Source organism: Prionailurus viverrinus, chromosome A3 (assembly GCF_022837055.1).
Source record: "Prionailurus viverrinus isolate Anna chromosome A3, UM_Priviv_1.0, whole genome shotgun sequence".
NCBI lineage: Eukaryota > Metazoa > Chordata > Mammalia > Carnivora > Felidae > Prionailurus > Prionailurus viverrinus.
In genome coordinates, this window is record NC_062563.1 from 14,252,880 (window position 1) to 14,277,591 (window position 24,712).

The 24,712-nt window shown below is 50.1% G+C and overlaps 1 protein-coding gene across 1 annotated transcript in view; it reads right to left on the bottom strand.

Moving 5' to 3' along the window:
• EYA2 (EYA transcriptional coactivator and phosphatase 2) overlaps positions 1-24,712 on the bottom strand; it is a 267,325-nt gene that overhangs the window by 206,249 nt on the left and 36,364 nt on the right. The gene's annotated exons all lie outside the window — the stretch shown is intronic.

Consider the following 24,712-nt stretch of genomic DNA (forward strand, 5'->3'; position numbering starts at 1 on the left):
TTGGCTCAGGCCACGATCTTGCGGTTCGTGGGTTCGAGCCCCGCGTCGGGCTCCGTGCTGACAGCTCGGAGCCCGGAGTCGGCTTCCGATTCTGTGTCTCCCTCTCTCTCTGCCCCTCCCCTGCTCGCACTCCGTCTCTGTCTCTCAGAAATGAATAAACATTAAAAAAAACATTTTTGAAAATCAGCTGATTTTTTAGTTGTGTAATGCTTAGCTTTGCAGTTAGGCTCCCTAGGCAGTAGCCATGAGCCACTGAAACGTGGCTAGTCTAAACTGAGATGTGGCCAAATAACACGGTACCTCTCAAAGACTTCGTACCAAAAGAAACGTACGGTAATGCGTTAATAATCTTAAAAATATTGATTATAAATTGAAATCACAACAAGTCTTAATCTATTGGATAAAGTATATCACCAACATTAATTTCCCTTGTTTCTTTTTATATTTCTTAAATGTGGCTACCAAAATTTTAAAATTAGGCGTGTGGCCTGCATTACATTTGTACTGGACAGTGTTACTTGAGAGCTTAATATACGCCTGGAGGATAGAGATCGTAACTACGTTTTTCCTGCTCTATCCCTGGTGCTTAGAACAGAGCCTGGCATAGAACGTATGCTGAGTAAATATCTGTTGAGCGAATGAATAAATAAAACCTAAGACACTGTAAGACCTCGCCCTGTTCGTTCGCATCCTGATTGTCAAGAAGGGTTTGTTTGCATACTGCGATTTAAAATTCTCCGAACGAGGGGCGCCTGGGTGGCGCAGTTGGTTAAGCGTCCGACTTCAGCCAGGTCACAATCTCGCGGTCTGTGAGTTCGAGCCCCGCGTCAGGCTCTGGGCTGATGGCTCAGAGTCTGGAGCCTGTTTCCGATTCTGTGTCTCCCTCTCTCTCTGCCCCTCCCCTGTTCATGCTCTGTCTCTCTCTGTCCCAGAAATAAATAAAAACGTTGAAAAAAAAAAAACATATAAAATTCTCTGAACGATCACCAGGACTTATATCTGTAGAAATCAGTTCTCCCGTCTGCCTCATCCTGGCCAATATAAGCCCCGGCGTTCTCTTCAGACGCAATCCTGTGAACACGGCCAATGCCCCTGCTCTCTTAGCTGACTCCGCGCCCCAAGAGAGGGGACAAGGTTGGAGAGTTGTCCACAGCAGCCAGGCAGCCAGAAGGCTCTTAGAAAAGTCAACAGACAGCAGCTTGAGAAGTCTGTCAACCCTGACTGGACAAACATGTTCTAGAAGGGCCACTCATACTCGCAGGGAACAGCACGGAGGACAGGAGCCAAGGCGGGCAAGGCTGTGCCAAACCAGGGAAGTCAAGAGGCCAAGGCCAAATGTTTGGGAGGCTGAACAAGCCTGGGCCTGAACTAACCAGGTGAGGTCACCTGTCTCCATCCTTCGCCAAAGAAAACAGTTTTCCGAGACGAGATGTGAAGCAGGTACCCCAGGTCAGACTCAGGAGCCATGCAGCATGGGGTGGCCGTGTCAGAGCTATCAATGCAGCCCGCCCCCTCCCCCCTCCCCCCACCGAAGCTCTGGAGTGCCTCGTGTGACCTCGATGACCCCGCTTGGCCTGAAGCCCTAACCTGTCTCCAGAGGTGGGGGGAGGGGATTAAGGATTTGACAGGTCAGGAGAGAAACCACACTTGGTGTCTTGGTCGCTTTGAAAGAGATTTAGTTGCTCCAGAGAGAGCTGGCTGGGACCCTGAACCCCAGCCTTGGCATTTATACTCCCGTTTGACCTTTATCAGTAGGACCAAGAGCTCACCCTCAGAAAGGGGTCACCACCGCAGGTCAGGCTCAGTACCAGTCCCCGACCTGGAGGGCCCAAGAGCTGACACTGGTACCCCACTTCAGCAACCCGCAGAGCAGACGGCAGAGGCAGGACTCGAACCCCAGCGTTCGGAGCTGCTTGCCACATCAGGCGGGGGAACCTTGTCACAGCACCGATAACTGCCATTTATCGAGCATCTAACAGTCCAGTGGGTGACTGCTCTAAGCGTAGGTAGAGTTCACCGAATGCCCTGCTCATGGAACCCTCAGGAAAACAGCCAGCTATTATTAGCCCTTGAATTCAAACTCAGGCAGTTTGGCTCCCACATAACTGCTACAGATGCTGGAAAACACAGACTCTGGAGTCCCAGTCCTGCAACTCGATGACAGTGGGTGACGTTGGGCGAGTACTCTATCCTCTCTGGGCCTCAGTTTCCTTATCTGTAAGACGGGGATAATAGCACCTACCAAAAGGGTTGCCGTGAGGGTACAGAATTAGTAATACTCGAAAGCATTTTTAGCAGAGAGGGGGTGTTAAAAAAAAGTCCAATGTCCGCCCTGCCTGAAATACCTGGGCCACAGGAAAGGTGCCAGGTAGGGGCCAGGGCTCCCCAGGGAGGGGTTGGAGGCAGCCTTCCAGTCCTCCAGCCCCTGTACTCCCTGGCATTGCTGTGTGGGCGCACACCCCTCCAACAGCGACCCGCAGGCTTTCTGTGCACCAGAAGCTACCATGGGTCTCATACTTAGTCCCCGATGACGGATTCCGTCCCCTCCTACCCCCCACCCAAGCCTCCACTGCCCACCCACCCCCACCCCCCGAATGTGTTCTCCAAGCTCCTGGAGTGAGATTTTTAAACATAAATCTGACCTTGTCATGCCCTCACTAAAACCTCTTTAATGGCTCCTCATTGCCCTCAGGCTAAATTCCAAACTTTCACAGGGGTTAAAAACAGTGGCTTTCAAAAATCTTTGACTGAGACTCACAGTAAGAAACACATTTTACAATGCAGTGCAGCGTGCACCTTTATAAAACTTGAAATAAAAGTTTCAAGAAACCACATTGACCTCATGTGTGACACAGGCAGGTATTTTCTATTCTATTCTTTTTTCTTTTTTTTTCCTCCCCAGTGCTGGCTGTGGCCCACCGAACTGATTTCATGACCCACTAATGTGTTAAGACCTGAAGTCTGAACAACACTGGTTTAAGAACTCTCTGACCCAGGCCCTGGCAGCCCTTAAGCCTCATCTCTCCCCACCCATTCTTGGCAGTCCAAGTTCTGGTCATGCTGAACCCCCTGCACCATAGTCCTTCTCGCCACCGGGCCTTTGCACATGCTGTTCCCTGGGCCTTCAGCACTCTTCCCACTTGTCCATCTGGCATAGCTAAAGGATACCTCCCCATCCACTGCCATTGCCTCACCATCGCCTGCGATCCACCTTCGAGCCCTCTCTGCACATTAGAACCACCTTGGGAGTTTTATTTTCTTTTTTCTTTTTTTTTTTTAATTTTTTTTTCAACGTTTATTTATTTTTGGGACAGAGAGAGACAGAGCATGAACGGGGGAGGGACAGAGAGAGAGGGAGACACAGAATCGGAAACAGGCTCCAGGCTCCGAGCCATCAGCCCAGAGCCCGACGCGGGGCTCGAACTCACGGACCGCGAGATCGTGACCTGGCTGAAGTCGGACGCTTAACCGACTGCGCCACCCAGGCGCCCCTCTTTTTTTTTTTTAAACCAATGCCCAGTCCCCACTTCAGATCAACGGAATCGGGTAGCTTTTTGGGGGGTGGGGCCTGGGCATCAGCATTTAAAAAAATTCCCCAGCCAGTATGAGACCTAGAACCCTTAGGTCCAGCATGGCCTCCTGTTTTATTTTCTCCAAATTTATTTTATTTTTCTTTTTATATTTAAGACAATCTAAAGTAGCTTCTGCATTTATTTGTTTGCTTGTCTGGGGTTAAATAAGCTCAGGGAAAGGAGTCTTAGATTTTTTTTATGCCCCTCTCCCTTCTCCCGGGGCTGAGAAGATGCCCCCGCTTGTGCTCATGTTAAGCCAGATCTCCAAGAAACATAGCGGAGATGAGAAGTCAGCCTTCCGAGGGCACCTCCGCAGCACCTCCTTAGGATGCTGGTTTTCTTTCCAGTTGCTGCCAAAATGCTCACTCGTTTCAACTTCCAAAATACACTTCGAATCCAGCAGGCTGGATGGCAGAATGGTGAGCAGGGAAGGTCCTAGCCCAGGGGTTGCCAAATGTTTTCTGTAAAAGGGCCATAAAATATTTCTGTAAATATTTTAGGCTTCGTGGTTCACGCTGTCTCTCTTGCAACTGCTCAACTCTGTGGCTGTCGTTTGAAGGCAGCTACACGTAAATGAATGGGCACAGCCACGTGTCAATAAAACTTTATTTACAAAAACGGGCAGTGGGCCGGATTTGAGCCAGGAGAAGCAGTTTGTCCAGTGTACTGTCGCTTAACCTCTTTGTGCCTCAGTTCCCTCATTCATCAATGGGAATCATAAAGGTATGTAGGTCACGTGGTGGTAGGAAGAATTAAATAAATTAACTCACATAAAGCAGTCTAGACAGTACCTGGCACTTGGCAAATATATAAGTCAATCTCAGCTCCTTTTATTATTACTACCTGGAAGCAGACAGTCCTGGGATCAAACCCCAGCTGTTTCTCCGACGAGGTGTCTCCATTTCATCATCTATAAAATGGGATCATGATAATAGAACCCACCTCCAGGGTTGTTGAGGGACGAAACGAGCACATACATGCCAAACGCTTTGTGGGAATGTATAGTCAGTGCTCAGGTGCCAAAGTCAATATTATTTTCCCAGCATGATACTGATGGAAAAACAAATCAAAACAAAACCTGGATGTATCGCAGCCTCCACCCTGAGCTGAGGCTGCCTCTCCTCTCCTGAATCTGCCAGGTGGGGCCAGAGGGGCCCTTCACGCAGCCCCTTCTTGAGGTTCGAGAAGGCAAAGAAAAACGCCTGGCCAGAAGTTTCCAACATTCCCCCGCACCATCCCTCTGCACACAGAGCTCCTGCTGATGTTGAGGGGACTTCAACAGAGACTTCACAGAGGAGAGATGTCCCCGATGGCAGCTGGGGTCCAGGTACAGGAAATGGACAGCGGAGGAGGGAGAGGGTAAGAGAGAACCTTTATTCTCGGACACTTCGATGTGCCAGGGTGGGAGCAGCTGAAGGGACATGCGAATGTGCATGCACGTGTGTGTGTGTGTGTGTGCATGTGTGTGCATGTATGTGTCGGGATACAAGCAGCAGAGAGCTGCCAAGAGGAAGGAGAGAACACTGAGGCAGCGGGGGGAAGGAGTAAGTTCTGCAGAGGGACAGCACTCACTACGATCAGCTACAATGGGCCATTGTGTCCCCAGGGGACACTGGGCAATGAATGCCTGGAGACAGCTTCAGCTGTCAAAACTGGGGCAGGGTGGCCTCCATAATGCACAGGGCAGCTCCACACGACAAAGAATTAGCCCAAAACTCGATAGTGCTGAGGTTCAGAAACTCCGAGCTCAGGGGAAGGGTTTCCTCGCACACAGTGAAAGATGCAAATGTAATTAGAAAGGTCTTCGTGACTCGATCAGATCTGTTTTTCACCTATGCACGTACCCATTCAACACTTATTTCCTGAACACCTACTAGGTGCTGGATGGTGAGGGATCAATGAGGGTCCCTCACGGGAATGTTCTCTCGTATTTCTCCAGTGCTGCTGCCATCAGTGACAAATCAACCACCAACCATCAGTGGAAAATCACACACGGTCACGCTTCTCCCCCAATTATAGAAAACACAGACTCGGATACATCAGAAATCATGAAGTTTTACTGCAGCCTCGCATATTCTGTCTCCCCGCCCAGCCGTCTCCATCGTGACCGCCATGGTTTCGAGGAGTCTTTGCTCCACAAGATAACATTTTCAGGCTCTAGCGATTAGGACCTGGTATTTTAGGGCCAGATTCAGTCTATACCACCTTTGGAACTGACTGATTTTGATAGCAAAGTTCCAACAAGTTTGCACTATCAGCTTTCCAGCTGATAGACGACTAGAAGCGGTGGAGAAGTGCAGTTCTCTGCAGGGCAAAGGGCCCACAACACGTCTTCAGAGCATTCCGGCGTCCCAACCACACAGCACGCCTTGTCTATGATCATCGCGGTGGCATTTACGTGGGCCCTGTCCATTCCAGGCCAGGCCCTGACTGCCTTATCTCAGTCAAGTCATTCCTGAGGCAGGGACGCTTCTGTGCTCACGGGAACCTGGTTTTTCTTCCTTCTGGACACCAGACTGCTTCCCAGACCATCTCAAAGTTAGGTGTGGCCGATCATTGAGTCCTGGGCAATAGGCTACAAGCGGAAGGAATATTCACAATGTGCAGGCCCAGACTGCAAAGACTAACGCTGGATCATTTTCTCTCTTTGCTCATTTGCCTGCAGATCTGACTGACCTCTGAGGCATAGAGGGCAGAGGACTACACAATGGAAGGAGCCCGAGTCCTTGGTGGGCCGCATCAGGACAACGGTCTACCAGGAACACTGCTACAGGTCCTCGAGCGAGAAGTCAGCTGTGATTGAATTAAGCCCCAAGATGACAGGGTTTGCTTGTTACAGCAGCTAGCATAGCATTGCTGACCGATACTGACAATCCACCCACACCACGGGATCTTGTGTTGCCCCTGGAAACCGTAAGTAACAAAGCAACAAGTACACCAGTGGTCCTGGAGCCTATTCTATGAATGTCATTGAAAGGGAGAAGAAAAGAGGCTAAGCATGTGTAATACATTATTTAAAAAATATACATCAGTCATTCTTCTTCCCTACCCCAAACCCTCCCACCCTCCAAAAAAAAAAAAAAAAAACCAAACAACCCTAAACTAACCCCCAAACCGATTCAAACCAAACTTAAATCCATCTGGTTAGAAACACGGGAATATGGAGAAAAACGTGGAAGACTAAAGGTCGCAGGTTGGCCCCAAGTTCCACCACCTGATTTGTAAATAAAGTTTTATTGAGACACAGCCATGTCCGTCGGTTTACATGCTGTCTATGGCTGTTTTCATACCACAGAGTTGAGTAGCCGCCATGGAGACTGAAGAGCCTGCGGAGCGATGAATATTTACCGCCTGTCTCTTTATCGAAAAGCGTGCTGATCCTTGTACTGGTGGCCAACATGGGAAAAATGCGGATTCTGCTACATCCACGAATGACCCACCATCAGTAGGGAGGCAGATAAGATCTAGATGTGTTGGCAAAGAAAGATGCCCACAGTATAAAAGTGGAAAACGGTACGTGGTGGGGCAGAGTCTGATCCCATTTTGTGAAAAGAAAACTATATGAACTCGTAGGATGATTTCCGTATATACTAAAACACATTCGCAAGCCCACACATCCAACAATTAACGGCGGTCATGTTGGAAGAGGGAACCTGGGAATGTCCGCATTTTCCCTTCTATAGTTCAGTGTCATCTCAATGTTTCAGGATGAGCCCGTTGATTACTTCTGTCATTAAAAATAAAACCAATAAGGAAAAAAAAAGTGGCGAGAAATCTGAAACCAAAAGAGTGTAGAAGCTGCTGGTGACGTGGAATTCTTATATGTCTACATTTTCTCCAAATGCCAGGGTGGGGTCTGGCTGGCACATAGTAGGTGCTCATTAAATGTATGATGACCGCACGGACAAGTGTTGAAGAAAATGAATAATGCGACAAAGAATGACAAGAGAAAATAAAAGGCAAAGCCCACCTCTCCCCTGGCTCACCCAGCTAGCACCAGAATGCCAACTCCGGCTGAGAAAATGCCCAGAGGACACGCTGACATTCCAGCTTGACCTTTAGCATAACCGAAGGCACTGTTCATGCTCCTTTCCTCACCCCCAGATCAAGGCAAACAAACAAACGAAAGAACGCAGAATAAGTTCTTGGCCAAAGATGTTCGGCCCACAGACCACAGTCCAGCCGCCCCCCGCCACGGCGCGGGCCTCGTACTGAGAACCCAGGGTCATCAGGGCCTGTCGCCCCATGCGGTGGCTGAGGTGCACTCACAGCTCTGCTCAGGGCTGGGAACGAGACCACGAGGACAACGAGGTGGCGTCGGGGGGACAGCACCGAGAAACAGCAGAGTTTCTTCAGCGGCTCACCAACGCGGGGGAAGGGGCATCTGTTCACATACGGCTCTTGTGTTAACACAGGTCACTCCTCAGCGTGGTCTTTCTGGAGAGAGGCGGCATAAAATCATATGAATGCCTTCCCTCAAAGGGAGCCAACTGCCCAGAGCCTGTTTGCTACACAAATCTTTTGTCTATAAACCACAAGTCAAAATAAGTTGGGATGCAGAGAGAAACACAGCTGTGTGGGGTGCTCCTTTACCGTAAGCTCCTAAATTTACGTATTTTGTTTTTCTTCGTTGTTCTCCTCCCTCCCTCCCCCTTACTCTTTTTCTCTCCTTCCACAGGATTTACTGAACTTTTACTGTGTGCCAAGCATTGTTTGCGGGATGGGGCGGTAAGCAACAAAAAGTCCCAGCCCTCCTGGAGTTGACATTCTAGTGGGGGAGGCAAACAATGAACGGCGGGAGGCACACACATATTCTAGAGAGAATGGCCAGAAATGGCTTCCTGGGGGAGGCGACATTTGAGCGGACACTTGATGTGGATTAATAAGAGATGTGAAGAAGAGAAAGGGAAGAGCAACCAAGCAAAGCAGTACAGTATGTGCAAAGGCCCTGAGGTGGAAGCGAACCGGGTGCGTCTAAGGAATGGAAAGAAGAAAAGAGCAGCTGGAATGTGGTGAGGGAGGGCAAAGGGATAGGAGAGCACATTTCGAGAATTTTTTTACACACACTATCTATGACGGTATCATATTCCTTATGGTCGGGTATCATAACTGAATTGACACAGTGCGGTGGCTACGGATACGGCTTCTGGGCCCCACCTACCAGCTGGGTTAGCTTAAGGGAGGGGGGAACGTTACTGAGCCCCAGGACCTCAGTTTCCCCATGTGTAACCCAGGGTTAACAGTACACCTGCCTCAGGGGGTCGTCAGGAAGATGAAATGAATTAGCATCCATAAAGCATCAAACAGAGGCACACATTACGCTAAGTACTGGACAAACACTAAGCTACGAATGTTTAATTATAATTTAAATTGTATAACGAAAAACATTATGTTTAATTAAGCTATGCCTCAGCTATCTCTTTTGATTTTTCCAAGTCTGAATAATGCTGTCAGAGCATTAAAAAAAAAAACCCTAAAAAACAGAGTTCCAGGGGTGCCTGGGTGGTTCAGTCGGTCAAGTGTCTGACTTCAGCTCAGGTCATGATCTCGTGGTTCATGGGCTTGAGCCCAGCGTCGGGCTCCGTGCCTGGAGCCTGGAGCCTGTTTCAGATTCTGTGTCTCCTTCTCTCTCTCTCTCTCTCTGCCCCTCCCCACCTCACGCTCGGTTTGTCTCCCTAATAACAAATAAACATTAAAAGAAAAAAAAAACAGAGTTTCAGGACTTCAAACATTGGGTTTCTCAGGGTGGGATAATACTTGAAAATGGAATCACAGGAGTTGTGCAAACCTGAAATAGCATGCCTCAGAAATATTGATGAAGTCCCATTTTCTGCGCAGTGACACCCAGAGTGACTCCTTTCCCTGCATCTCCCTGGGGACATGTGGGAAGTTCTGCATCTTAAAATAAGTAGGAATGCAACCTCTTCCGTAGAAGTCTTAGGATGCCCTGTTTCCACCCCGGCGGGGCTGGCCTGGCACCAGCTTCCTGCAGATTAAGTGTGGGCACCATCCGCCCCAGGGGGGGTCCGTGGTGGCCGGACAGGCAGGGCTCGGCCCCACGCTGTGGGCTGGCCGCCCTTCAGAACAAGTGCTCTGGGTGGGGGCTGCCTCTGGTGGGAACTGGGCTTCAGTTCTCCTTGCAAACAGCTCCTTGTCCCACCCTCGTCTTCCAACGAGCGTGCCTTGATGGCTGTTTCCATCACCGAGTGCTCGCACAGTCCAGGCACTGTGCTCAGCACTCCGCACCGGTAGAGGAGAAAAGTGTGCAATCCCAAGTCTGGAATCAGACTGCTGGCTGCCCACCCCGACTCCAGCACTCGCCTCACACAAGCCGCTCAGCCTCTCTGTCACGCTCTCCTCGGGTGTCTGTCATGTTCGCACGTACGTCAAGCGCGGTCATGAGGATTCAGTAAGTCACTCCGTGTAAATCTCTTAAGCGCCGCGCCTGGCTCTCGGTGAGCCGTCGGAAAATGGCAAATATTACTACGATCTCGTTGGAACATCCCGGCAACTCCGCGAGGCGGCTGCTATTCTCAGCTTCCACGGTGCGGATGCGGAACCGAGGCAAACAGAAGCGGAGACCCCTGCCCGAAGCCACATGGCGAGTAAGAGGTTGCAACCAAAGCCATCTGCTTCACTCTGACCTTCGACGCGTTGCGCAGACGAGTGAACGCAAGTCTTAAAATGGGCAGCAACTTAACACTTGAAAGCATCGACTGTTTAAGCCAATCATAGGCAATCCCTTCATTCAGTAAATATTTGCTGACAACCTACTATGTGCCTGAGAGGGTGTGGGGATGGAGCCACCCCCACCACCTAACTCCATGCACCGCCTGAAGATCAAACCAAAAAAGCGGAGGGGAACAAAACCAAGTTGAGAGCCAGAAAGCAACCGGAATCCTGACCGCGTCACCTGAGCCCTGATCCAGCTATACCTGAACTCAGCCCTAGCCCTGGACTCTCAGTTCCTTGAGCCCAAAAGTTCCCTTTACTTGCTAACCCAGTTTGAATTGGGTTTTCTGTCACATGTTACTGAACATCCAAACTGTGATGTTTGCCCTGGCTTATTCCCACACTTAGGGCAGTTTCTTTAATTTTTAAAAATGTTTATTTATTTTTGAGGGGGGGTGTGAGAGGAGAGAGAGAGAGAGAGGGAGACACAGAATCCGAAGCAGGCTCCAGGCTCTGAGTGGTCAGCACAGAGCCTGATGTGGGACTCGCACTTGTGAACCGCAAGATCATGACCTGAGCCAAAGCTGGACGCTTAACCGACTGAGCCACCCAGCCGCCCCCGTAGCAGGACAGTTTCTAAAGCGTTAAACCCTCCGTACTCTTCAGTGTTACCCGTTAACTTCAGATTTCCCATAAAGAAGCAGGGTCATGCATGTTTTCGGGATCACCTTATGAAGCACGCTTCCAGTCAAAGCCCTTAACTCTGCACAACGGAGTCTCAAGGGCCAAAATCAGCTTAAAACCTTCTCTTTGGGAGAACTAATATGGTAGTTATGAGTGCTATTCATCAAATATCTCAGGTTCATCTTCTGGGTCCACAGTAGGACTCCACTTTTTCGTTCCATTCAAATTATGGTCACGTGAGTTGCTGTGGCCCAAGACGCGCTAAAGGAAATGACAAGTGATCCTTCTGGACAGATTCCTGGAGCCCCAGCGTGTGATATCCTGTAGCTTCAGAGTCCCCAGAAGACTCAGGAGCAATAAATTAAGGTCTGTTGATTTAAAGCTACTCAGATTTGGGGTTATTTGTTACTCAGATTTGGGGTTATTTGTTACCACAGCAGACTCCGGCCTATCCTGATGGGTGTGAATGGAAAACACGAGAGCGTGTTGCCTGTAGTAACTATCGTCTCTCCCGAAACTTTTACCTACACGTGTGTTTTGTGTGGTGCTGGCAGTGGGATGTGTCTTCCGCGCGCACGCGCGGTTTTCCTTTTTTATGTTACCACAAGGTTGCCATGAACATGTTTCTGAGGATCGTGGTCAAAAAGTGTTCAAAAGAAGTGGGAAAAGCTTAGGGGTCCAGGAAAGAACATCTAACACGCGTGGCTGAGTTGAGGCACCTGGATGGCTCAGTCGGTTAAGCCTCCGACTCTTTTTTTTTTTTTTAAATTTTTTTTTCAACGTTTATTTATTTTTGGGACAGAGAGAGGCAGAGCATGAACGGGGGAGGGACAGAGAGAGAGGGAGACACAGAATCGGAAACAGGCTCCAGGCTCCGAGCCATCAGCCCAGAGCCTGACGTGGGGCTCGAACTCACGGACCGCGAGATTGTGACCTGGCTGAAGTCGGACGCTTAACCGACTGCGCCACCCAGGCGCCCCAAGCCTCCGACTCTTCATCTCAGCTCAGGTCTTCATCTCAAGCCCTGTGTTGGGCTCTACGCTGGACGTGAAGCCCACTTAAAAAAAAAAAAAAGGTCTTTGGAGGATGAGACACGAGAACATGGGAGCAAAGGCCTAAGGAGATGAGTTTGGAAGGGCTAACTGAACACTCTTCGTGGATGTGGAAAAAAGGGTGTTTTCCAGCCATTCCCCAACTCTCTAGGGCAAGGGTCAGCAAAAATTTTCTGTGAAGGGCCAGACAGCAAATATTTTAGGCTTTGCGGGCCAAGAGGGCTCTGTCACAACTACTCAACTCTGCCAATGTACGGGGAAAACAGCCACAGGCTATACGGAAGTGAGTGGGCCTGGCTACGTTCTAACAAAACTTTATTGACAAAAACAGGCAGGTGATCAGATCTGACCTGGGGGCCACAGTTTGCTGACCCCCGCTCTAGGGGCTCAAACGATGAGGTTAGAATCAGGCCGAAATGTCAGAATGACTTACATTTTAGATCCAGGGAAGAATTCAAGATAAGTTCCTACTTGTTTTTCTAAATCATCTACACTACGGCCAGGAAACTATGGCCACGGGCCAAGTTCCAGCTGCCATCTGTTTTCATAAATAAAGTTTTATTCGTGTACTGATTTCTGTGGCTGCTTTAATGCAATGGTAGGAAAGCAGTTGCGACAGAGACCATTAAACTGCAAAGCCTACGATATTTACTATCTGGCTCTCTACAGAAGATGTTTGCTCATGCATCCTGAGGTTCACACTCAAACAATGGTGCTTAGGGGCTCAGGGTGGACCCAGGGCCATATCCAGGAAAGTCCTTAGAACAAAGGGAGACCCAAGCAGAATGATATTTTTAATAAAGTAAATAGGGCAAAAGCCAAAAACGAATCAAAGTAACCCCTGGCCCTGCACCCCGGGGAGATTTCGACCGCAGTGACGCTCAAGAAATGAGTTCACAGCTAAGACGTGCTCCATAAATGTTAAAATAACAAGAACAATAAATAGTAATAAAACAAAGCCACGCACCCTGTCTCCACAGGCAAGACCTCCCAGGGTTTTGAGCTTAGAAGTAAGGAGAGAGCAGCCCCCACCACTGATGGCCCGTCTTGGCAGAGGGTCTGACGGTCCTACTGGGACCCGATGGGCGAGGTCCAAGGGAGGAAGAAGTTCAAATACAAGCAGGCTCTAGAGACAAACAATCTCGGGCTTAGGAGACGAACTTGCACTGGGGAAACGGGACACAGATCCCAAGGTCAACACTTACTCTCGGGACCCTCAAAGCTCAGGGGTTCTGGGTGCCCCTGAGCCAGCCCTCATCCCAGGCACACGAGACCCCAAGTGCCAAGCTGCAAGCCAGAGCAGGTCAGCTCCGCGTCTCCTCGGGGTGAGACCTCGCCGGGCGCACGGTTGGCAGCCGACGGCTTGCACGGATTGTCTCAGCGCCTCCGCCCTCCGCCGTGAAGCCTGCAGAAGGCTGGAAAAGCCTAACCAAAACACAACTGTCGTAGCATGAGCCTGCTACAAAAGCTGACTAGGCAAATAGGAGAAATGATGCATTCCCTTCATGCAACACACCCAGAAGGGCCCAGCAGGCCACAGAGGTGAAAGGCAAGCCCCGTCCAAAATCATCAAATGCCCTAACGATGACCGGAGACGAGTCATGAAAAGTCCACACAAATTCAAGCTTCCCACGTTCCCCAAGAGCCCTGGAGAATGTGGGTTATGGTAACAGCACTTGTGACAGCTTGCACTTCGGCAGGGCTCCCAGGCCTTGGAAAACGCCACGCGGCGCATCTGTGGGAACGCGGTAGACGGCGGGCAGAATCATTCTCCTTCTGCAGAATAGAAGTACCGAGGCATAGGAGAGGCTGCTGAACTCTCTGAGGTGTCTGGAAGCTGGTTAAAAACCAGGAGATTGAGGGGCGCCGGTTGAGCACCCGACTTCGGCTCAGATCATGATCTCGTGGCTCGTGGGTTCAAAGCCCCGTGTTGGGCTCTGTGCCGCCAGCTCGGAGCCTGGAGCCCGCTTCGGATTCTGTGTCTCCCTCTCTCTCTCCCCTGCTCATGCTCTCTTTCTCTCTTTCTCAAAATAAACATTAAAAAAAAAAAACAACCACAGGGAGCTTGCGCTTTTAAAAAACCCATCAGATAGCTGATGGGGGTCCAGTCACCCTGGCTCAAGGTGGTCAACTCTCCAGCAGAACTTAGGAAATGCCAGGCACCGTTCTAGGGACTTGACATAGGAGACCGATTTAGCCCACAGTACCCCACGGGTGCAAGTACTATAATTATCCTCATTTTACAGATGAGTAAACCGGGGCTCAGAGAGGCTAAGCCACCCAGAGAAAGGGAGGAACTTCCCACTGCTAACTGCAGGGGGCGTGTTCTTTATAAAGAACCAAACGAACTGCCAGGAGCATCTCGAGTTCAAGCTCCCCTCCTTCCGTAGCTGATACCTCCTCTCACTACACAGTAGGCAGGGATTGGGGAAGGTCTGAGACATGCTATGGTCTGAATGTTCGTGTCTTGCCAAAATCCGTAAGTGGAAAGCATGCTCCCCGGTACGGGGGCGGGGCGGGGGGCATCTGGGGGCGGGGCCTTTGGGAGGTGATGCGCTCAGGAGGGCGGTGCTTTCCGGAACGGGATGGGTGCTGTTACCAGAGACCCCAGAGAGCTCATTCGCCCTCCTGCTATGTGAGGACATGGGGACAACCGGCTGGCTCTCACCAGACACCAAGTCTGCCTGCGCCTTGATCTTGGCCTTTCCAGCCTTCAGAACTGTGAGAAATAGATTTCTGTTGTTCAGACCACCCAGACTGTGGCGATTTGTTACCGCAGCCCAAACGGACTAGGACAAGGCAGACACAGAATGACGTTTCTGGGCACTGTATCCATGCCAGGTCCCACCGGGATTCTTTAGCAACGAGCTGGTTGGACCCTCCCAACGACGCTAGAGAGCAGATGCCGTTTTTCTCCCCGTCTTGGAGATAAAGATGCGAGGTTCAGAAAAGGCCTTGATAAAGCAGCGGTGCCCGTGGCTGGCAAGCCCTGAGCCCTTGCTGTGCGTGCTAGGTGCCCAACACAACACTCTGCCCCTCCGCTCACAGGCTCCTCACCCCTACACTCTGAACGGCCCCTCACTCCCCCACAGCCCAGATGGGGAGACCCAGGCTGCAAAGGGCTGGAAGCCAGTACAGCCCCTATAAACCCAGCACGGAATCAGAGACGCCCGCCGCTGGAAGGGACCCTTGGGCATCTCGTCCCCAGCCCTGACCCCTGTCGTCCTCGGGGCGGGAGTAAGCATCTCTGGCCACACACCCTCGCCTCCCTGTCGCAGCCTTCCTGAGGCTCCCTGGGGCCAGCCGGAGAAGACAGAACAGGGAGGAGGCGTCTGGTCAGAAATCTGCTCAGGGCCCAGCGTTCGGAGGCTCCAAGCTAACCCCGGGAAGCTCTCAGCATCCACCCTGTTTGTTTTTGGCACAAGTCAACTTCCTGTACTTGAGAGAAAAGGCATCGTTTTAATGAGCAAGAAGAGAAGGACCAGGGCTGCAGAAGAGACAGAAAGAGAGAAAAGAAAAAGACAAAAACAAAAGCGCGGGGAGGGCTTCAAGCCACGGAGAGGTTCTGTTACAGAAAAGGCATTTTGATGAATTATGTGCACAGGAGGAAACAACATGTGGATTAAGTTTCCCTTAAAATTCTTAGAGCTTCAGAAATTAGTGAGGAGGGAGAACACGAGCGACCAAAGTGACTCTAGCTTCCTTCTGCGCACCGTGCTTTGTCTGTTTGGGTACGTGTTACCCTTGAAATCCTTCAGGGAGAAAACAGCTTGAACTAGAAGAAATTCATGCTGAGCTCAGGCAAGGCGGCCTCCTGGGGGAGCCATCCTGCCCAAATCTCAGATCTGGACTCTCTGTGCCTCCTGGTTACAACATTCCCTCCACAGTTGATGACAGTTAGCAGGCCCGGAGAGGGCCAGGCCTCCAGCCGGGCACTTCAGTGCATTTGTCTCCTTGAATCTCGTGGCAAATCTGTGATATATATGTATAGGGGTGTGTGTGTGTGTGTATGCATAGTGTGTATGTATATGTACATACACATGTACATATATATAAACACACATGCTTTATACACACATATATACATGCATATACACATATATACCGAGAGAGAGAGAGAGAGAGAGAGAGAAGCCGAGACTTAGAGAGACCAAGCTCATTCAGTCATTCAACAAACACGAGCACCAACTATTTACCCAGGCTTTGCTAGGGCCCATATACTAGGTCAGGATTTCTGTTGGCTCTGCTGACATTTTGGGCCAGATGATTCTCTGTTGTGGGGTCATCCTGAGCACTGCAGGATATTCTGCAGCATCCCTGGCCTTTACCCACCAGAAGCCTGAAGCCTCCTCCCCCCACCCCCGCTGTGACAAACAAAAGCATCTGGAGACTCTGATAAATGTCCCCTGCAGGGAGGAGTCACCCCTGATCCGAAACCATTGTTCTCTATGGACTAACTCACAGGATCCTTCCTGTGAAGCAGGTCTGTCGGGCATGGGGGAACTCAGCACGGAGAGGTTAAACAGCTTGTTTTTGCCCAAAGTCACACAGCTAGGGTCAGAGAGGGGACGTGAACCCAGAAAGTCTCGCCCCGGAGCCCCAGGTATGTCATTCCCCACGCCTGGCTGTGTAAGTACGCCTCCAAGGATGTGCAGCTGGTTGCTGGAGGCCTTTGAGATATCCCCGTTTGGAGCTGGATGAACTCAACCCTCAGGTTCTCCCGACTACACAAAAAATGCCCCCAAATGTTAGTGAGCCCTGTGCCCCATTCCCATCTTTTCTCTAAGAGGGTCTTTCTGTTATAAAAGGGTGCCTTTCCTCAAGGCTATCCACTGCGCGCTCCTTGGGGAGGAATGTTCTAGAAGGAATGTTAATAATCACTCCAGTCACAATCACTTTAAGATCGACACACACCTTCAGGATGTTAAGAGGCGATGCCTACCATGCCCTCACCGCTAAGCTCCAAGGGCTTTTATAACATTCGCATCTAATCCTTACCAATGACAAGCCTTTGAGGCGGGGGCTATGAGCATCCCCATGTTACAAGTGAGGAAACCAAGGCACAGAGAGGGGAAGCAACTTGCTCTAGGCCACACAGCTGGCAGGTGGCAGAGCCTTCCTCCTAACGACCACGCTAAACCGCCTCTTAGTAAGTAAGTGCTTACCGAAGTGTTCTAGACGCTTTATGCATTCATTTTTCTCGCCATAGCCCGGGGAGATAGATATTATCACCCTACTTTAGGGATTTAGAAACTGAGCTCCAGAAAGATTAAAGAGCTTGCCCGGGCTACACAGCTAAGAAGGGGGAGGGGCAGGGCCGGGATGTGGACCTATGAGTTTGGCACCTGGCTTTGGGCACAACCTCTATCATCTCATTAAATCCTCCCAGCCCCTCCTTGGAGTCTGTGCCCACCCCACTTTACAGAAGACATACGTGATGCTGGGGTGGCCTGCCCGAAGGTAGGTGGCGCTTCGTGGCAGAGCCCGGATCCGGACCTGGTCCCGCGAAGCCCAGCTTGTCCCACCGCACCATCCGGCGTGCTGGTCCCCTTGCTGGGGCCCCGACCGGCCTTCTCCGCCAAATACACCTAGGTGGCCAGCAGGCTCCAGGCTTTGGAAAGATCGGGGCGCCGAACACAGCTCCTCTGGTTTCTTCTGAGGCTGTTTCCCCGTTTACACGAAAGGGAGCGACCAGAAATGGTACTTCCAGGTGGTGAGACAGATGGCGAGTCAGGAGGCAGAGGAGCCGGCGGGCACATCGTTCACCTCAGGGTCACTGGCTCGCTCTGCAGGCCGCAGGCGCCGTCCCCCTCCCGCAGCTGTTGGGGCCTCGCCCGCCTGGGAGAGGCCTGGTCAGTGGGAGACAGCTGGCCACCGCCCCCCAGGCCACCAGCTGCCTGCCGCCTTCCCCTCCCAGAGTCCTTTTTGCTTAGCCCCTACCGCCATCAGACCACAGAACAAAGCGTTTAACCCCCTGAGGGCCAGATCTTTGGGTCTTTTCATTTATATCCTTAGCACCTTTCGAGTTTTGTCCCGGTGCCTGTAAGCTGTGTGACCTCAGTAACCGATGTTCTCTCTTATTTCCACTTATTTTTTTAACCAGGAATAGTAGTGTTAGCAGAACGGTTAGGCACGTGAGCTCTGGATCCAGATACCCCAGTGGGGATTCAACCCTGGCTCGCCACTTAGGACCAAAGAGATCCGGGGCATATGACTTAACCTCTCGGTGTTTCTGCGTCCTCACCTGTGAAACAGTTAATCACGATGCCCAACCTCCAGGGCCGTTACGATTATCACACAAGGTGACACGTGGAAAGCACTTATGACCACTCCTGGTACACAGTCGGTGTTCAATAAATGTCACCTGTTACATTATATTATGACATTGTTGACGGGCGTCTCTGCCCCTTCTGTCTAGGAAGTTCCGTATCTATCTATTTATGTTTTTAAATTTGGGTGCATCCTGGAAAGGCCAGACCAAGTCTTTTCTCCCCCATGAAGATTTCTGAGATACTGGGGCAGGCATATCATTCTTCTCGTGTTATCTTCTCCCAGATCCTGGCACAGCATCGGGCACATTGTAGGTTTTTCATCGAATAACAATTATGAATGGCTAAGTTTTATTGAACACTTACTATATACACTGGTACTGTCCCTTATGCTTATCATATATTATCTTGTTTTACTCTCCCCTCAAACTTTGTGTCTTAATAATATATCCATGTTACCGATGAGGAAACAGACCTAGAGAGGTTAAGAGACTTACCAGCAATAATAAAGTGGCTTGAACTTCCTTGGGACAGGCAAAGTCATTACAGAAGGTACGAAAGCTAGAGTCTCCCTTGCTCCATTTTTTACAAATACAGGGCAGAAAGCAAAGTACTCTGATTTCTAAGAATATCAGCCCTGCTTTCTCATAGCAAACTTCTGCTGCAAACAAATTAGTTTCTGTGGGAAGGCTTTACGGTAAATCATTCTCTTTCTCTGAAAGATTCATGTATTAGTCAGAACCCTTTCCGTTGCAAATGACAGGAAATTTAGTTCAAATTGGTTTAAGTAAAAAGGGAAACTTATTGACTTGCATCCACTGGACCTTAGGAGTAGCGAGCTTCAGACACAGCTTGATCAAGGAATTTAAAACATAATAAAGTCGTTACCTCTCTCTCTCTCATTTTTGCTTTCTTCCATGCTGGCCTCATTCTCGGGCATTCTCTCCCCCAACCTGTTGGCAGATAGATAGTCTTTGGTGCATTCGGCCTGCCACCCTGCCAGCTTTTCAACCCCAGTGGTAGGATAGTCCAACAGCTCCCCCTTATCCACAGGGGTGGGGTGGAATCCATTCCAAGACCCCTGGAAGGCGCCTGAAACTGTGGATAGTACTGAACCCTATATATACTATGTTTTTTTCCCCTAAACATACATACTTATGATAAACTTTAACTTCTAAATTAGACACAGTAAGAGATTAACAACTAATAATAAAATAAAACCATTATGACAATATACTGTAATAATAACGTTATGTGAACGTGGCCTCTCTCTCAAACTATCTCATTGTTCTGTACTCACCCTTCTTCTTGTAACAATGTGTTATGATAAAATGCCTATCTGATGAGATAAAGTGAGGTGGATGGCCTTAGGTGTTGTGACATAACCTTAGGCTACTATTGACCTTCTGTGGCTATTCAGAGAGAGAATCATCGGCTTTCCCAATGGCGGGTAGCTGAAACCCAGGAAAGTGAAACTACGGATTGGGGGGGCGGGGAGTGGAGAGGGGACTTCTGTATTTTTGTCCTACTAGAACCATCTAAAATCCAGGAATCATTCTGATTGGCCCAGCCTGGGTCACGTGCCATCCCTGGACCAATCCCTGTCTCCAAGGCGATGCTGAGCGCTCCCTGGCCAAATCTGAGTCCCAGGTCTGCCCCTGGTGGGGGTGGGGGGAGGGGAGCCAGCCCCTCTTGAACCAGGTGAACGGACAGTGGGGAAGGACAAATCAAAGGACAATCAAAGGATTGTCAAAAGGACAATCAAAGTGCTTTCACGTCAAGAACGTGGAGTGGACCTCGACGGGCAATTCACAGTCCAGAAGCGGGGGCAGGGAGGGGGGTGACAGATGTGTAAGCTCATCACGGAACGCTGGGGTAATGGATAAAGTAACGAAATACAACAACACCGTACTGTCGTATGAAGCCCGTGTTATTTTGGATTTCCAAACAATGAAACAACAACACGATACAGAATCAGAACAGAGGCAAAAGCATGCAGCCAGCCTGACAGTGGGGTGAGGGCCCCCTCAAAGGGAAATCAAGGCAAGTTACCAAAGGAAGGAGTGTCAGTGGACCCCAAACCCCAGCAGTCTTTCAGGGCCTGGCCTGGAACGGTAGGTCTACAAGGACCCAGGGAACTGGTTTCTCTTCCCAACAACCCTAGGAGGTAGGTACTGGCAGCGTCCTTCTTAACGATGGGGAAATAGATGCTTCAAACGACCCGCCCAGCTGAGGAGCACTGGAATTTCAGCCCAGGCATCGGGCTGCAGGGTCTTAACCCCTGTGCAGATCGCCCCTCCTCAGAGAGGCAGAATCTGATCCACGCCATTGAACTTGTCCAGGAAGGAGCAGTTCCCATCCTGGTGCTGCCTGAAACACCAAAAGGGGATGTATGAAATTCCAGACCACAGCCCCCACCTCCATAACCCCACTTCTTAAAGACACTCTGACCTCCTAGCGCGCTTTGGTTCCCTAAATCGGATCATTTGCCCTTCCCTAGCTCCCTCTCACTTCTACAATCAGGGGCGGGGGGGACTCCCATCTTTGAGACTTCTTTTCCGTCCATCCCTCCTCTCCATCCCAAGGCCAATACCTAGTTTAGGACACACTCCAAACATTGCTGGGATGACCCACAGCCTACAGCTGTCCCTCTGTCTCTCTTCTGTCTCCTCCAAAAGTCTGACCACTGCACACTCTGCTCTGAGTCCTTCCAAAGTGCCCTGGGGCTCACAGATGATGTTCAGACTCTTCACTATAGGAAGCGGACAACCATCCCTCTTGCTGCCTGGCACTACCTTTGGGCACCCCTCCCATTTGGGGGAATTTTGGCATTATAGGCCCCAGCTCCCGAAGGCAGGTGCCAGAAATCTGCTTTCCCAGCCTCCCTTGCAAGTAAGGTGCAGACATGGGAACTGGCATCCACCGATCAGATTCCTCCTCCTGAATCTTAGACGGAAAGCCCATGACTCAACAGAGGTGATGTGCCATGCAGAATCCGTCCCAGGGGTGGCAAAGGCAGAGAGCTTCCAGAAGCAGCACGGGCAGATATTCCCGCAGCCACATCCTTGCCAGGGGCAGGAAGGGGTCTGCAGAGTCTGGGACCTGCGGTGGCAGTCACTGCCCCCTGGAGCAGCCCCCAGGTGTGGTCCGAGTATTATGTGGCCGCCATGCCTTTTCCTTGGCCCTTCCCCCACTTCTGCTCAAAGTGGCTGAATTGGATTCTGTTCACTGCAGCTAAGACTGTAAGTGATCCACATGACTTACCAGGCCCTACCTGAGCTGGTGCTGCCCCTTCCCAGCCACACCCCCCAGTGACATCTCTGTGCCACTGCCCTCTATATTCTCAGAACTTCCTTCAGTTCTGCCAGTTGGCTGGTCTCTAGGCTGTCACACACACTGTCCCTCCTCCCCCCCCCCCCCCCCCGGGAACACTTCCCCTGTCTTTTTTTCTGGGTCACGCCCACTCATCCACTCATTGGTGCTGTTACCTGCCCTTGGAAGGCTTCCCAAGCCCTGTCCCCAACCAAACTTGGTTAGATGCCCCGTGGCCTCTAAGGTCGGATGTCCCAGTGGTATCCTGCCTGTCCCCTAGCTATCTGCATCCGCTACCACACTGAACAGCTATTCCTTCTAGGACCGTCTTCCTCACTGGGTGGTACAGGGCAGTGATTGCAAGGGGAAGTTTCTACAATGCCACCCATGCAGTATTGCCGACAAAAGATGCTTAACCTGAATAATCACGAGGAAACATCAAATAGGTCCAAACTGAGAACGTTCTGCAAAATAACTGGCCTGGGTTTAAAAAAAATGCCAGTGGTTTGAAAGACAAAGCAAAAACATGCAAACAAATAAATGACTGAGGAGCAGCCCCAGATCCAAGGAAACTAAAGAGACAGGGCTAGTAAATGCAGAGCAGGATCCTGGACTGAATGAAAGATCTGATCGGAAGGACAGTGTGGAGAAACCAGAGAGCTATGACCGTGGAGTAACTTAGCTAGTCGTACGGTGTTAGTGACAAAGGTCCTGCGTGTGACCAGAGTACTGGGGTTGTGTAGGACAGACCCACTGTGCTAAACCAGCATCCAAGAGGTCCCGCCAATCTCTGTTTCCTGGTCTTCAACCCCGGGGAGGGCTTCTCCCACGCGGTACAAGGTTGGTCCGTGCGACCAGGAGAATACGGCCGAAGTGAAATATCGCTTCTGAGTTTAGGTTAGAAAAGACTGTGGCTTCCGCCTTGCCTTTTCGGTACCTCGTCCCCCCTCTCTTTCCTCTCTCTCTCTCTCTCTCTCTCTCTCTCTCTTTCTGTCTCACTTGCTTTGGGGGAAGCTACCCAGGTATCATGAGCAGCCCTATGAAGAGGCCCCCGAAGAAAGAAGCCAAGGCCTCCCACCCACAGGCCCACGAGTGAGTACAATGATGTCTAACACGACAACGGTCCCAGCCGACACCTTGAGTCCAGCCCAACGACAGAGCCTGAAGCAGAGGACCCAGCTAGGCTACATCCAGATTCCCGACCCACAGCACCACGATCGAAGAAAACACTTGCTTCGTTAAGCCATTAAAGTTGGGGATAATCAGTTACGCAGCAACAGATAATTACTATCTACACTGAAATATTCAGGGGTGAAGAATCAGGATATCTACAAGCAAAGAGCTCAACAGAAACTCACAGAGAAAGAGAGCTAAAGCTAATGTGGCAAACTTAATAGCTGGTGAATCCATGTGACAGGCGCATGGTGCCTATTGTACCGTACTGGCGAATTTACGGGAGGTGGGACATTTTTCCAAATTCAAAAGCTGCAGAGAAAAAGAGAGGAGTTCAGGCACTGGAGCCAGTCTGCCCGGGTCTGAATCTGGACTCTGTTTAGCAGCTGTGTGCCCTTAGGGGTTACTTTAACCTCTCTGTGCCTCCATTTCTTCATCTGTAAAATAGGATGAAATCTGTATCTATCTCACAGGATTGTGATGATGATTAAACGGATTGATGTACGTACAGCTCCTGAATCCGGGCCTGGTTCCCCCAAAGAGCCAGCTTTACTACGTTAGGCTCCCTTTGTAGCGAAGCCTGGCACAGGGATCTGGCAAACAGTAAGCCCACAAGAAATACGTGCAGAATGAATGAATGAATGAATGAATGAGTCGATTTTCTAACCAGTGGTTTGCAGGCTTTTCTCAGTTTTGAAGAGTTCCTCTGTTAGCTGATGTGGCCAGAAAAATCTCTGGAATTCAAGAATTCCAAGATGCCTTGTTGGAAGCATGTCCTGAAAGGTTGGGTTAAAAAAGAAAAAAAAAATCAAGTCCTGATGAAATCCGTGCATTGGACTACCAGGCTAAAACACCAAGGAGAAACAGGCAATTATAGGTTTCTGTTGCAAACCACAAGGCCGTTCTCTACACTGACTTTCCTGTATGCCAGGCAGAAAATTACCACCAACCCCCAAACAAAAGTCTGTATAAGGTAAAAGTTAACTCACCCTTACCAAGTGTGTCCACTGTTCCCGGCACTGTTCTGACTGCCTTCCATGTAGCAATTCATTGAATTCTTAAAACAATCCTAGACTCCAGTACTATTATGCTTTCTGTCGTATGGCTGGGGCACAGAGAGATAAAGTAACTTGCTCAAAGTCACACAGCGTTGGAAGTTGGGCCGTCAGGCAATCTCAGATCAAATCGTGGTAAATTAAAAATGTGGAATGGATATAAAAGGATATAAAATCCTTATTCTCCGTGAAGTTCTTCCTGTGGGTTCCTGTACCTGAGTTCACCCCGGTATCCTAACCATCAGAGGTTTTTGCCCCTTGAAAACATGAGCTAGGTATGTCTGTACCTTTTATATACACAAAGGGATTTATTACTTTGCAATCAAACTGCTCCAAACAAAGCAGGGTTGTCTTTTTCTTCACAGGGCAAGACTGTCATAAATTAAAAGGGCTCCCCACTCAGCCCGACGCTAAGCTGGGCCACTTAAAATCACTTTGGACTTTGCCCTCAACTGACCTTTTCAAACCACTTTCCAGGCATCACTGCTTCCGGGACCCGATTGGGGCTGATCACAAGAGCTTTACTCTTGTAAATGGAGCCACAAATTACTCCAGGCACGATAGGAAACCGAGAGGCAGCTAGACCGACATTTGGAGAGCCACTGACCGGGGACGCCCCTGTGGTTATCCTGGGAGAAGTGGGTCAGTGGGAGGGATCAGTCTCATTCTCCTGTCCTGCTTGAACAGAGTTTGGAGCAGTTTTCTCCAATTGATGTCTTTCCGCCCCACCCAAGGAGCAATATCTAATATCCATGTGTTCCGGGAGAAAGGCATCCGCCTTTGTGGGAGGAAATGGTGTTCCTTTTGTCCCCCAAAGTAAATGCTGTCATTTCCTCTCAAAGTATCTGATGGGAAAATGATGATACCAACAATAGCCACCACTTAATAAGCCTTTATCGTGTCATAACCTTATTTAGTTATCA